Raw genomic sequence first — 12279 nt, forward strand, 5'->3', positions numbered from 1 at the left:
GATCAGATTAGATTTTGGACCACTTGCCGAGTTTATTATTATAACATTGCGAAAAACTTTTATAACCTTATATATCCTAATATTTTGGATAATGATTTACTTCTGTGCTTGTCTGTTTTATTCATACAAGTAAAGCATACTAACATCATGGAATAGTATGAGAAATGATTTTCCTAGCAGAAATAATTAACATAACCAATAATATATGACAAAAACAACTTGGTTAAGGAAGAATATGAGTGAGTTCAAGTGCTTATTATATCATAATGTGTGAAAAGCTAAGCTGTGTATTCCTACTATGATGTGCCTCAGGCAGTAGAAGAATTAATGCAAGTTATTATCTAGACTTTAATGTGATGCTATGTGAATAATCCATAAGGGGCCCCTACAAAAGGGCCCCCTGAAGCAAAAACTAAAAAAAAACAGAAAACCAACATCGTGCAATCAAATATGAATTCTCCAGGGTTTGTCGGAACTTCATTTCAGTCGATCCGGCAAAATATGAACTGTGTTTTACTACTGCCATCTGGTGGTTATAATTGAAAATCACAGACAGTTCATACCCTGAAATTGAAAGGGAGGATATTTCAAATTGTCCATCTGCTTGTATAACCTCTAATGGTTGCTATAGGTGCTTTGTATAGATTAAGTCATGAGGCTGCAGTTGAAAACACAACAGCCTTGTTTTTTCACAATAAAGCTTCTGTTGACACATTTGGTCACCTTTGATCCAAGGTCAAAGGTCAGTGAACATATGTCTCACCTGGGCTTTGACCTTGACCTGTGTAGTCACTTCAACTGGTGCTGAGGGAGCTCATGAGCTCGAGCCTTAACTTCCTCAGACGCTTCAAAGGAAACAGTATTGAGAGATTCTGGTGTTCAAAGTGGTAGATTGGAGAGCACACACACAGCCTTTGTGAGCCTGTTCTTGACCGTGGTCCGATATTGCTACACATTTATTTTATAGCCTGGCAGCAGTGTGTTATAGCATACTTTAACAATATTTAAGGATCATTATAATTTCATATCCAATTTCGGCAGTTACATTTGGAAATATGAATTGCAAATGCAGGGAATGTTTGGGCAGATAGAGATACAGAAATTAATGACAAAGTGCAGTATATAGTACCCACTTTGATCACGTCATCATTTACAGGCAAAGTAAAGCCTTTTAAAGAGTTTATCCCCATCTGCTAGCATACACAAATCTCACTGATTGCTCTTTGTAGTCATCACCGTAACACAGAGCTTGACTGCCCCCCGGTGGCAGTGGGGGCCTCTTTCGATTCGGTTCATCTCCAACATCCCACTCTGCATAATGGAAAATAGCAGCTCCCCCTTTGAGTCCAAGCCAAGGCCATGGATGAGTGAGTAAGACCGCCCTGACACACACACAAAGGACCACTACACTCAATGGAAACACTGACACTTGAGTGACAGAGGGGGAGAGTGGGAACGCAGAGTTTAGGGAAGAAGCTAATAACCTTCTGGCTGCTGTTTTTTTTTTTATTGCACTGAAAGATCTTGCCCTTTGGGAACTGTTTGTTGAAAGTAAAGTAAAACTGTTTCACTTTTGTGTCAAAATACTTGGTAAGCATTAATTTCATCACATAAGACAGTGATTGCTTCAGATAATGTCAATTACTGTATGCAAAAGACACATGTACACCAAATACACACTAAATGTTTAAATATCTAAAGTGTTGTACAGTTCACTTAATGTGTAAACCTTTAATATTAAAGTAAAATAACTATTTAAAAAATCTGACAAGATCGTATGTAACATAGAAAATGAATAAGTACAGGGAGTTTCAACAGAAGTGGGAAGATACTAAGAACATTTACTCAAGTTCTGTACTGAAGCACCATTTTGAGATACTTGTACCTTACTTGAGCATTTCCATTTTATGCTAGTTTGTACTTTAACTCCACTACATTCATTTAATAACTTTAGTTAATTTACAGATTTGGATTAATGATGTGAAACATAATCAACACTTAAAATAGACCTTAGTTACACCTGAAGTAAATTAACAAGCTACCTTGCAGTATACACAGTCATTAAAACTAGTTGCACCTTTACCAGCTTTGATAACACTTTAATGCATCAATAATTATAATCAAAACACATCATATATATATATACTATTCTGAAATGGACCAATCTGAAGAATAAGTACTTTTACTTTTGGTACTTTAAGTATATTTTTATGGCATTTGTACTTTTACTTGACTAACATTTTCAATGCAGGACTTTTACTTGTAACAGAGTATTCCTACACTCTGGTATATCTACTTTTATTTAGTACTTCTCCCACCTCTGAGTGTTATGACTCACCTTGTTTCATCGTGTGAAACTCATCTTGCCTCAGCAAAGTATGTATCTGTATCTGGCAGGCAGCTGAGTGAATATGTAAGATCACATGTTTGCATCCAGACACGCAAAGTGCATTAGACTCTTTTCCTCAGACACTCATCATGTTTTACTGCTGCTGCATCCTTTACTGCGTCTGTGGGAAATAGGCATGGGTTTATTCCCCTCCTATCAGGAGGCTTGGTAAAAGTGAAATGGAGCAGAGATTCCCATTTATTTCACACAAGTGACAATGCACTGGGTTGATGCTTCACTAGGCCCCGAAGAGTCCTGCTGAAGACATAAAGACACATGCACTCATCACTGGTGCGTTCCAGCTGCTCTGTTCTGAGGAGAGACAACCCCTTGGTTTACCTGGAAGATTAATGGAAAAATTCCCAAACCAGAAGATTTAGCAACAAGTTTCAGCATGCACTTCTTTTGTTGATCTGTTTATCATAATGCAAACCACACATGGATCCTCCCAACATTTATTTTTTATTAAAGGAGGACACGACACAGCTGGGACTGTGGGGAGAAATGCATGTCCCTCAGAGTCCCCCTGCAGCCAAACACGGCCCACTCAGCGACAACAAGTCTGACATTTACTCAACTAAAGAATGATCCCTGGCAGCATCCAGCCCATTAGCCAAGCGAGAAATAGCATTCATATCATATGTCATACCTCTGTTCTGGCACCTTATAGCAGGGTATGGTATATCACAGCACTCTCAGGGTGAGGTAATGATCTATTCTTTTCCCTCCAGCTGTCACTTATCAAAGCCCTGTAGATTTCTGGCAGGGTCCCTCTCTGCGTCATTGAGTAAATACTGTAGTAAGAATATGTGTGTGTGTGTGTGTGTGTGTGTGTGTGTGTGTGTGTGTGTGTGTGTGTGTGTGTGTGTGTGTGTGTGCGTGCGTGCGTGCGTATGTGTGTGTGTGTGTGTGTGTGTGTGTGTGTGTGTGTGTGTGTGTGTGTGTGTGCGTATGTGTGTGTGTGTGTGTGTGTGTGTGTGTGTGTGTGTGTGTGTGTGTGTGTGTGTGTGTGTGTGTGTGTGTGTGTGTGTGTGTGTGTGTGTGTGTGTGTGTGTGGGCGGGTGGGTGGAGCACTTTAAAGTTATTTTAATTTTTTATTATTTCGCCGTGAAAGGAGTGACTATAATTTCTGAATCATTTTTTGAAGCGCACTCAGGTTGTGTATCTCTGTGGGCTTATCTCGATCAGACTTTAGCAGCGTGTTACTCTTGTGTTAGCATGCAGGGGCACATTCATTGCATGGGGTAAAACAAAGGACAGAGTATTCAACTGTGGCAGCTTGGCAGTGGTGCTGGTGTTGTGCTGTAAAGTTGGCAAGACCTCAACAGCTCTCTGCTATGAGTGACAGCACGGCAACAGAAGTTTACGCTGTAGCTATGACAAACCTTTAGCTCATTTCCTAAGTGGAAAAGACCTGCTCTCATGTTATTTTTTAAACAATGTCATATATTCATAGTGCAGTCTACTCACTCTTAAGGAACACATTTTTTTTTTAAATTGGGCGTTTTATAATGCATGCCAATTGAATCATATTATATAACTAGATGTGGCCGTGTGGCTATGTGTGTGTTTATTAGTTTTGATTATCTCACCAAATCTTGGGCAGATACAATGGAAAATACAGTGCCACGTGTAGTTGTTTTGTTTTCTCTGTAATGGGTGATAAAAATAAAAATGAGAATGTGTGTGTCAGTGTGTTTACAATGTTGCACATTTATCCATACAGGTACAGTACAGATTACGGGTGGCCAAAATGTGTTCTCCAGTCTGAACTTTGACTTTCTTCCAAGTCTTTTATCAAACCTGGAAGCCATCACATTATCTTAGGAGCTTTTTCACTTATGATGCATTTTGTAGTGTTGCTACTGTAAACTTGTGCAAAGACTCATTTCAAAAACCAAGAAGCAGCAGCCTAAGTAGATCTCAAACAAGCTATGCACAAGTATATAATAATTGAATAAGGAAACACACACACACACACACACACACACACACACACACACACACACACACACACACACACACACACACACACACACACACACACACACACACACAAACATATCAAAACCTCATAATCCCGACATGATACAATTACATTTGACATGGAATTGTGAACTACAGTATTTAATTGGTTTCCATTAAATACAAAATTGCACTGTAATTTTCTTTCTGTCATCTGAACATTATAATCACAATTTTGACAGTTCACAAGTGAAAAACTTCCGCCGTATTATCCCACCAGACACTTGATTACTCCAGGCAGTTTTAGAACATCTTACAGATGAAGTAAACAAAAGAACAGGAAAGTATTTTTCTTCCTCTAAGTTTACTAGCTTACACTTGACTCATGGAGTGCACTTATAAACATGCAATTACATTTAAATAAACTTCCCCATGAATGGTCAATTACCCCAAGACTGTTTGTAAGCTGCTTGAATTGTTTATGCAGTGACAATGATGTACAAGTCCACTAAATCACTTAAGTTGTACAGTGATGTGTAATGTAATTGTCTAGACAGTCCAATATCAGCATTGGCAAGCATGTGAGTCTGGGTGAATTTGAACGTATATTTACTACGTCATGGTCATATTTATTTAGGACAAAGTAGGTAGGTTTCACTCAATGCAAGAACAAAATCACAGTTGCCAATTCTTGTTAACAGTAGTAGTAAAATGTGTATTGTACACAATAGAATTAAGACAAGTAAAAGATAAAGGACACAGGAGAAAGGGTGTTGTTTAACCATGCAGATATAAGATAAAGGAATAAAACTCGGCAGTGTAAAGAAGAGCATGAAAGCCGTTGAAAGGAGGTGATGAGATAGGATCAGACAATACATGAATGAGGCCTCAGGCTTGACCTTAGCTGCACTGAGATGGGTCAAAGGTCTGTGCAGCAAAGAGTGGAGGTCAATGTATCCAAAGAAATGTGCCTGTCTGTCTGACTCTTGCCTGCTGCTCCCTTCCACACATCTAATCTGTAATTGATTGATGTCTGTTTAAGCGTTTTTTGGCCGGAGCTCCTGGAACACATCTCACAGTGGAAGGCTTAGCTAACTGTCATTCTCAGCCGCTTTCACAATATAAGGAGGATAACGTATCAGTGACTCCTCATTTGAAAATATCATCGTTCATTAAATTGTATTACAAAATATTCTAAGTAAAGTATTTAAGCAAATACTTTCCCTGAACATAACTAAATGTTCAAAATTGCCAAAACGTTGCAAAGATTTGCAAGTATACACACACACAAATCCCAATCTCAATCTCTGCTTGCTCCCACACTCCATGTGAAAATGTGTTGATATAATCTGTGATAAATTAGGGACATGGAAACTTAAACATTCACTACCAAAATTCCTCTTTGTCACCATAGATGTGCCATTTTCTCATAGAAATGTAGAACTAATGTTTTAAGAATAAGGAATGCACAATCGCAACTATCGTCCTTATGTTTTTCTTTCAAAAGGATAAACAACATACAGGAGCTCATACATTACTGTCGCTCCTTTAGCATTGAGCAAACACATTCCATACATTTTAGGCAAAAGCCCTTGTGCCTGCCCAGTCTAGTTGTTGCTGATAAAGCGTATTTACCAGTAAACATTTTCATTTCCTGTATCACATGCATTCCTCAGCAATGTTGCAAAGCTGTGGCTGTTCTATCTTGTTTTACAGTAAAACATTGCTTTTGAGTTTACTTCCATCCTGATTTGGACATAATGGTTTTCTCCCTTTGCACCGCTGGATCAATAGGACTTAACTTAATTAATCCAGTGGGAAACAGTTTTCTTACAGCAGCCAAGTCCCGTCAATCATAAAACAGACACACATGAGTTGCTTAAGGCACACTGGTAGTTAAAATGCAGTTGCCATGTAGTGTTCAAATGTCTTAAGGCCTTGGTCTTGATAGCTGTCAGAATGTGAAAATCATTTTGGCAGCAAAAGTGCCATTTAACCATTGCTTTGGTTGCAGGTGTTACCCTCAAGGTGTTTTCTTGTCTAATTTTAACCATTAGCTTATCTTTTCATGTGGTAAACAAATGAAAATAGCACATCTGTTTTCTTCTGTTGCCACATTATTAGTGGTAGAGGAAAGAAATTCTCCTGACCACATTGTGCTTTCCACAATGCATGATGGTTGTACGAGACTCTGTTGATGCGTATACTCCACACTGGCTCAAAATATGTGACCCAAAACAAGTGTGTTTTGTTCCAGGAAAAGTGACATGAAGTGTTGACTTTATTGACTTTGAAAACCCCAATGTTTACTTCCAGTCAGTTACACAGTCAAAGCGGATCTTGCAATGGTTTTTGTGGTATTGTAAGTCAGTAATTATGGACACATGAAGTGACAAACAAAGGCGGTGGAGGTTACATGGAAATGAAGTCAGACAGTGCAGACACCCTGATTCTGGCATTGCTCTGATTAGTGCCACTGGCGTCAGTCTGAAACTGTAACTTTTTAATGGTTTTATAGCTTATACATGTTATTTTCTTATTTTTAGGCTTTCATTGGTGTGGATTTTTAGTTAATGTTTTAGTTGGAGGGAGGAAAATGTTGAAGTAGAAATTATAGAATTACATTTTGAGAAAACACTTTAAAACGCTAGATTCAGGATATCATAAATACTACAAAAACTTGAAACAGGAACCATGTAACTACCTGGAAAACCCACAATGTTTCTTTCTAACACTTTGTTTTTGTAGATATATATGCACAGAAGTGGAGAGGGCCATTTCTCCAATTGTCAAACTATTGCTTCAAGAAATACCAGCTGTAGAAAAACAAAAAAGTCTATATTTATAAGTAAAGGTACTGCCCACCACATTCTTGTGTGTACATGTGTGCATAAACATGTCTACGCATACAGTATATCAGCATGCTTGTGTTTGGCAAACAATTTCCAAAGGTTATTAATGACAGTTGAAAAGAATTGTAAACTAAGTGACATCTGCAGATGGATTAACAGGAGATTGTGACACAGGTCACGGATCGTGCCATTTAAAGCAGTCAGCGTGATAAAGTGTAGGTTATAAGGTTAACTGATAGTTCTGCCAGAATGAACCACACATCTGTAACAAGTATTAGCCCCTGATACCTTCCACCCAATTCTCATCTTCCCACTCACATTCTTACCCATGTTTGACAATGACGAAAGCATACTGCATGTCAGTGCTTAAGCAACATTGAAACTTAGTTAGTATTGAAAGGCTGTCTCACTCTGTCCTCTGGATAATAAGGTCTGAGTTCAGAAAAGGACAAGGTGTTGATGTTAAGCGTATCTGGCATTTGTAGGAGGAAGAGATGCAGGAAACAACACACTAGCCCATAATTTACTCAGAGCCACACCAACTAACAGATACTCCCAAAGTATGACTCACACTCTTAATTCATGGATCTGGATACTGTAAGTACTTTTGCAAGCATTTGGCCTCAATTAAACTAGTTTTGTTCAAATGTATGTCATACATCAAACAGGGGATTTTTTTAATATGGTTGAATGTTTATTTGTCAGATTGGTTGAGCAATTAATGTCAGGGTTTAGAAAGGAGCTGGCCCTAATTTGTCACAGACAATCAATCCACACATGATTTGGTGGAAACCATACTGCCTCTGAGCCACTTCAAAGCAGATTGTCAGAAAATGGAGGCAGGGAGAAATGGCCACAATATTCCCCTTGTTGCAGCAGCACACGGTGGTCCTGCCCTGGAGCAGGATGGGAGCCCTCTGATTCAATTTACGTGTTGCTATCATATTTCATGAACATTGAGAGGTACGGATAAACGCAAAAATGGCATCTAACACACCTAAGAGTCGTGCACTCATACACACCGAAGGGCTAGGTACAATTACATCCCGCAGCCACACAAAGTAAAGTTGTTTGGCCAGGATGGTCTATTTCAAGAGAGGTTTTTTCAGATGTTGTCTGAATTGATGCAATATAAAACACAGTTTTTTCCCAAAAGTGATCCAAACTAAGCTGTTTTCCACACACCTGTACCCTTGTCTTAAATGAAATTTGTCAGACATTTCTATGTGGGAATAAATCACAAACCAGCCAGCTAGAAAAAAACGGTGTAAGTACATGTTGAGGCAGATGTTTAGTCTATGCTTTTCACTCACCATTATTATTATACCTATATTTATTTTGACTGCAAACAGCGATCAGATCCATGCGATTCAAATACACATTTTTAAAACAAACTGGACTAAATCCCAAAAGATTTTCAAGCCTGGTTTTTCGATCTTAGCCCTAAACACACTCAGGTCACTATGAATTACGGACAAATAATATAAATGGGTGCTTCCACATGTACATGTGCTTTTCATCCTGTGCTCATGCACAAAAACATTACGAAATTCACCTGAAAGAGCAAACACCTGTAGATTATGTGAAGGTTACCATGATGATGGATGCAAATACACATGAGACCAGATGGTCACTTCCACATATCACTCCAGAGGCGTTACCCATTCCTCCTCTTCACCATCTGTGACTGCAAAACACTGGCCTGGGCTGTGTTTCCCATTACTAGTGAAGATATATGCCCTGAGAGCTGAATCACAGGAAGCAAAGAAAACCAAATGCTGGCCTTATAGCGTCTTTGATAGGGGTTTAGTACCAACCTGAGCTTGGATGATACATTGAGCTTTCTGGTATTATATTTGCTACAGAAAATGTATTTACCACGCTTTGTTGCCATGGTCCCTCATGCAAAACATGCACCTACTTAAGGCCTTACCTGTGGGTTTGCAGCACTCAGTAGGGAGATGTGGGGAAATAATGGAGTGTAACAGAATACATACAGACCTCTTTCTACTTCTCTTTCACATATGTTAAAAGTGGTTACACGTATGATTTCATATGCATGAAGGTGTGCACAGTGGATTTTATACTTCGCACTCAGTAGACACAGCTAAGCCAACCATAACACACCTGGCCTCTCAGTCAGAGGCGACCCACACTTCATTTGTTCATTTGTGGCTTACAGTGAGTCCCTCTCGCTGCATGGTATCACACACAATGCAACATGAGCTCTCTAGAATACAGAATTTACAAACCACATAAACAGCATAAACATTGGTGTAGACACTCAAGTTATATCAAATATTGTGCTGGCTGATGTATGGCAAGGAAGCAAGAACTGCTTTTAAATTCTGACTGATGTCTCTGTGGTCAGTGTGTGCCTCGGGGACAAACTTCCCTGGCCATATGATAGCCACCTGTATAAACGGTCTGAGTATCTAGTGGCTCTGAAACACACAATCCTCAGACTGCTGCTTCTGTTGCCGTGGGAGACCAGGGACTTGACCTCCCTTTAGCAGAGGGGAGCTCAGCAGGTGATCAGTGGCAGACATTCACTAACATACACACAGTTTCATGCACAAATGCATCTACACATACTCACATACTAACCCTCACCCACTTGAGTCTATCTTGCTTTTGATGTCTTTATTTCCCTTTTTTTCTCGCTCTCTGTGCTTATAAGCATTAAACACTTGCACAGACATAAGCAGTGGCACTATGTATGTTGGGAGGGAGGAGGGCAGGAGGAGTCTCTGCAGGTCGTAACAGGAGGTGAGGGGGGCTTCTGTTGAACAGGGGCGGATATTGACACAGCATTAACATGAATGAAAATATTTTCTGTGTTCAGAGAGCATGAAAGGAGAGCCTCGAGACGTTTGGACATGGCCTATTTAAACAAACACCAGACATCAGCACTCACAGGTCTTTTTAAAACAGCAGCTAAAGGAAGATTGCATTTAGTGACAGGGTGCAGGTTAGATTCTGTGATCATGAAGTTGCAACTTAAGAAGTTGACAGAGTTCACAAAGCTCAAGTAGTGCAGAGCAGATATATCCGCAGTGCAGTGCATGCTGAATAAAAATTCTAGGTATTGTTGGAATCCCAGGGACGCACATAAGGGGACAGAATTTCAATGGAGGCGGAAAGAAAGTGTGGCTGCTGTGTAGGAGTGCTGCATAGCAGGGCTTTTTAGTACAAGCTGCTACCACTGTCAGAATCATAATAGAAACATCAAGGGCAGAAAGTAAAACCAAAATCAAGAAAAGGGGAGGGCAGCAGGGACAGAGGGATGGTTTAAACCGAGTGGGGAGGTGGGGGACTGAGCTGTTGCTGTTTATGGTCTAAGGCAGATTTCTGACTGATTACTGCTATTAGACTTGGAGAAGGAAGGAAAGACCAATTCAGTCACTGTGGGGCCAATGTGAGTTAGTGGAGGCTGTGCCAACTGGTGCATGTGCATTAGCCTCCTTAAATGGCTATCAATCTGAGGGAAGGGCTTAAGAGATCGGAAATGAAAATCTTCCGGCGCACCTTTCAACAGGATGCAAGGCTCAAATATGCTCTTAGTTTCAAACTGATGAAATTGTGTGTCACAGTCAGTCAGATAGTGTCAGCTCCATCCGAAGCTGACGTTGAACAGTTGTCTCACCCTCAACAACAGATGAGAGTCTATAATTGCACCAGGCAAAGGAATAACAGAGATAGTGTATGTTACGAGACCTCCTCAAACACAAAGTCCTTCTGTTCTGGTGGGGAACAGGTGCAACGTGGGAGTTGGAGTCATCAGATCAGGGTGGTGCAAGGGAGTGAGGGTGCAGCTGCTACAGCCTAATGGAGTCATTTCCAACTTGGTATTACTGTATGTGGTTTAATTCAAAGGCAGGGCATTTTTTGATGGGCATATATTCACACTCACAATCAAACTGTGCATAAATCTCCTCTAGCTTTTCATCCTATTTATTCAAAAATAAATACATAATAAAGCGGGAATGATTGGGTTAGGTGCATTTTTACATTTGTTTTAAATCAATGTGGATCTAGTACAAGTAACAATTACCACCAGGAAGTGTTCTCTTTAAATTGTTGTCCTGCAAAATGGGAAACACTTCAACCAAAAAATTAAATCAAACACATACTGTATTTGAGAAAGGAAATATATTTTTTTTCAGACTGATGGAATTTTTCTATGTTAGGGATCAGCATGACTTAATGTCGGTGTCACCACAAAGCCATGTGAAAGAGACATAGAGAAACAGATGTATTACTGAGGGATTTACAGACAGACAGCACTCTACTCCAGTAACTGGACGCCTGTGGGATTTTCCTGTGGGATATGTGCAAAATTCAATAATGACTCCAGTCGCATCTTTTCTATTTTATTCTCTTTGTGTGTGTGGCTTCTAATCATATTCAGAAAGCTGTGGACCGTGAGACAAAACAAAAGACTACACGGACACAACAGCAGACTGCATATCAATGAGTTCAACATTAATATACAGTATATATATATATATATATATGATAGTACCTTAATACCTGTACTCACACAGAACCACACACTCAGAAACAAAATACAATAGCAGAAAACACACAGGCAAACATTTAAAACAGCCTGGCATGAAATGATACATTACAATCTAATAACTAGGTTTCACAGAAGTAAAGATTGTGGGAGGTGGGTAGATAAACAGAAACAGAGATTAAATGGGCAGGGCATGAAAGAAACCTTGTACATGAAAATCCATGGTAACAGTGATAATGACTATCCACATGGAAACAAACACAAAGAGAGCAATAATTGAAAATGAAAGAAGAGCCAGAATAAAGAGGCTGAAAACCTTGGCTCAGGTCTATGTTAATGCAGTGGAGGCAGGAGCAAAAATAAAGTGCTGAAGGAGGAGGGCAAGTGGAGTGGAGAAGCAAAGGGTGGTCTGAGTGACATGAGAGGCAGTACTTCTCTCAGAGGAGAGCTGGGGAGAGTCTAACAGAGCCTGCCTGGGAGACATAGCACACTTAATCCAGCTGCCTGGGAGGGAGAGCGAGATCTCAAGACAATCTAGAAGAAGGGGCAGGCAA

Source organism: Eleginops maclovinus, chromosome 2, assembly GCF_036324505.1.
Source record: "Eleginops maclovinus isolate JMC-PN-2008 ecotype Puerto Natales chromosome 2, JC_Emac_rtc_rv5, whole genome shotgun sequence".
Classification (NCBI taxonomy): domain Eukaryota; kingdom Metazoa; phylum Chordata; class Actinopteri; order Perciformes; family Eleginopidae; genus Eleginops; species Eleginops maclovinus.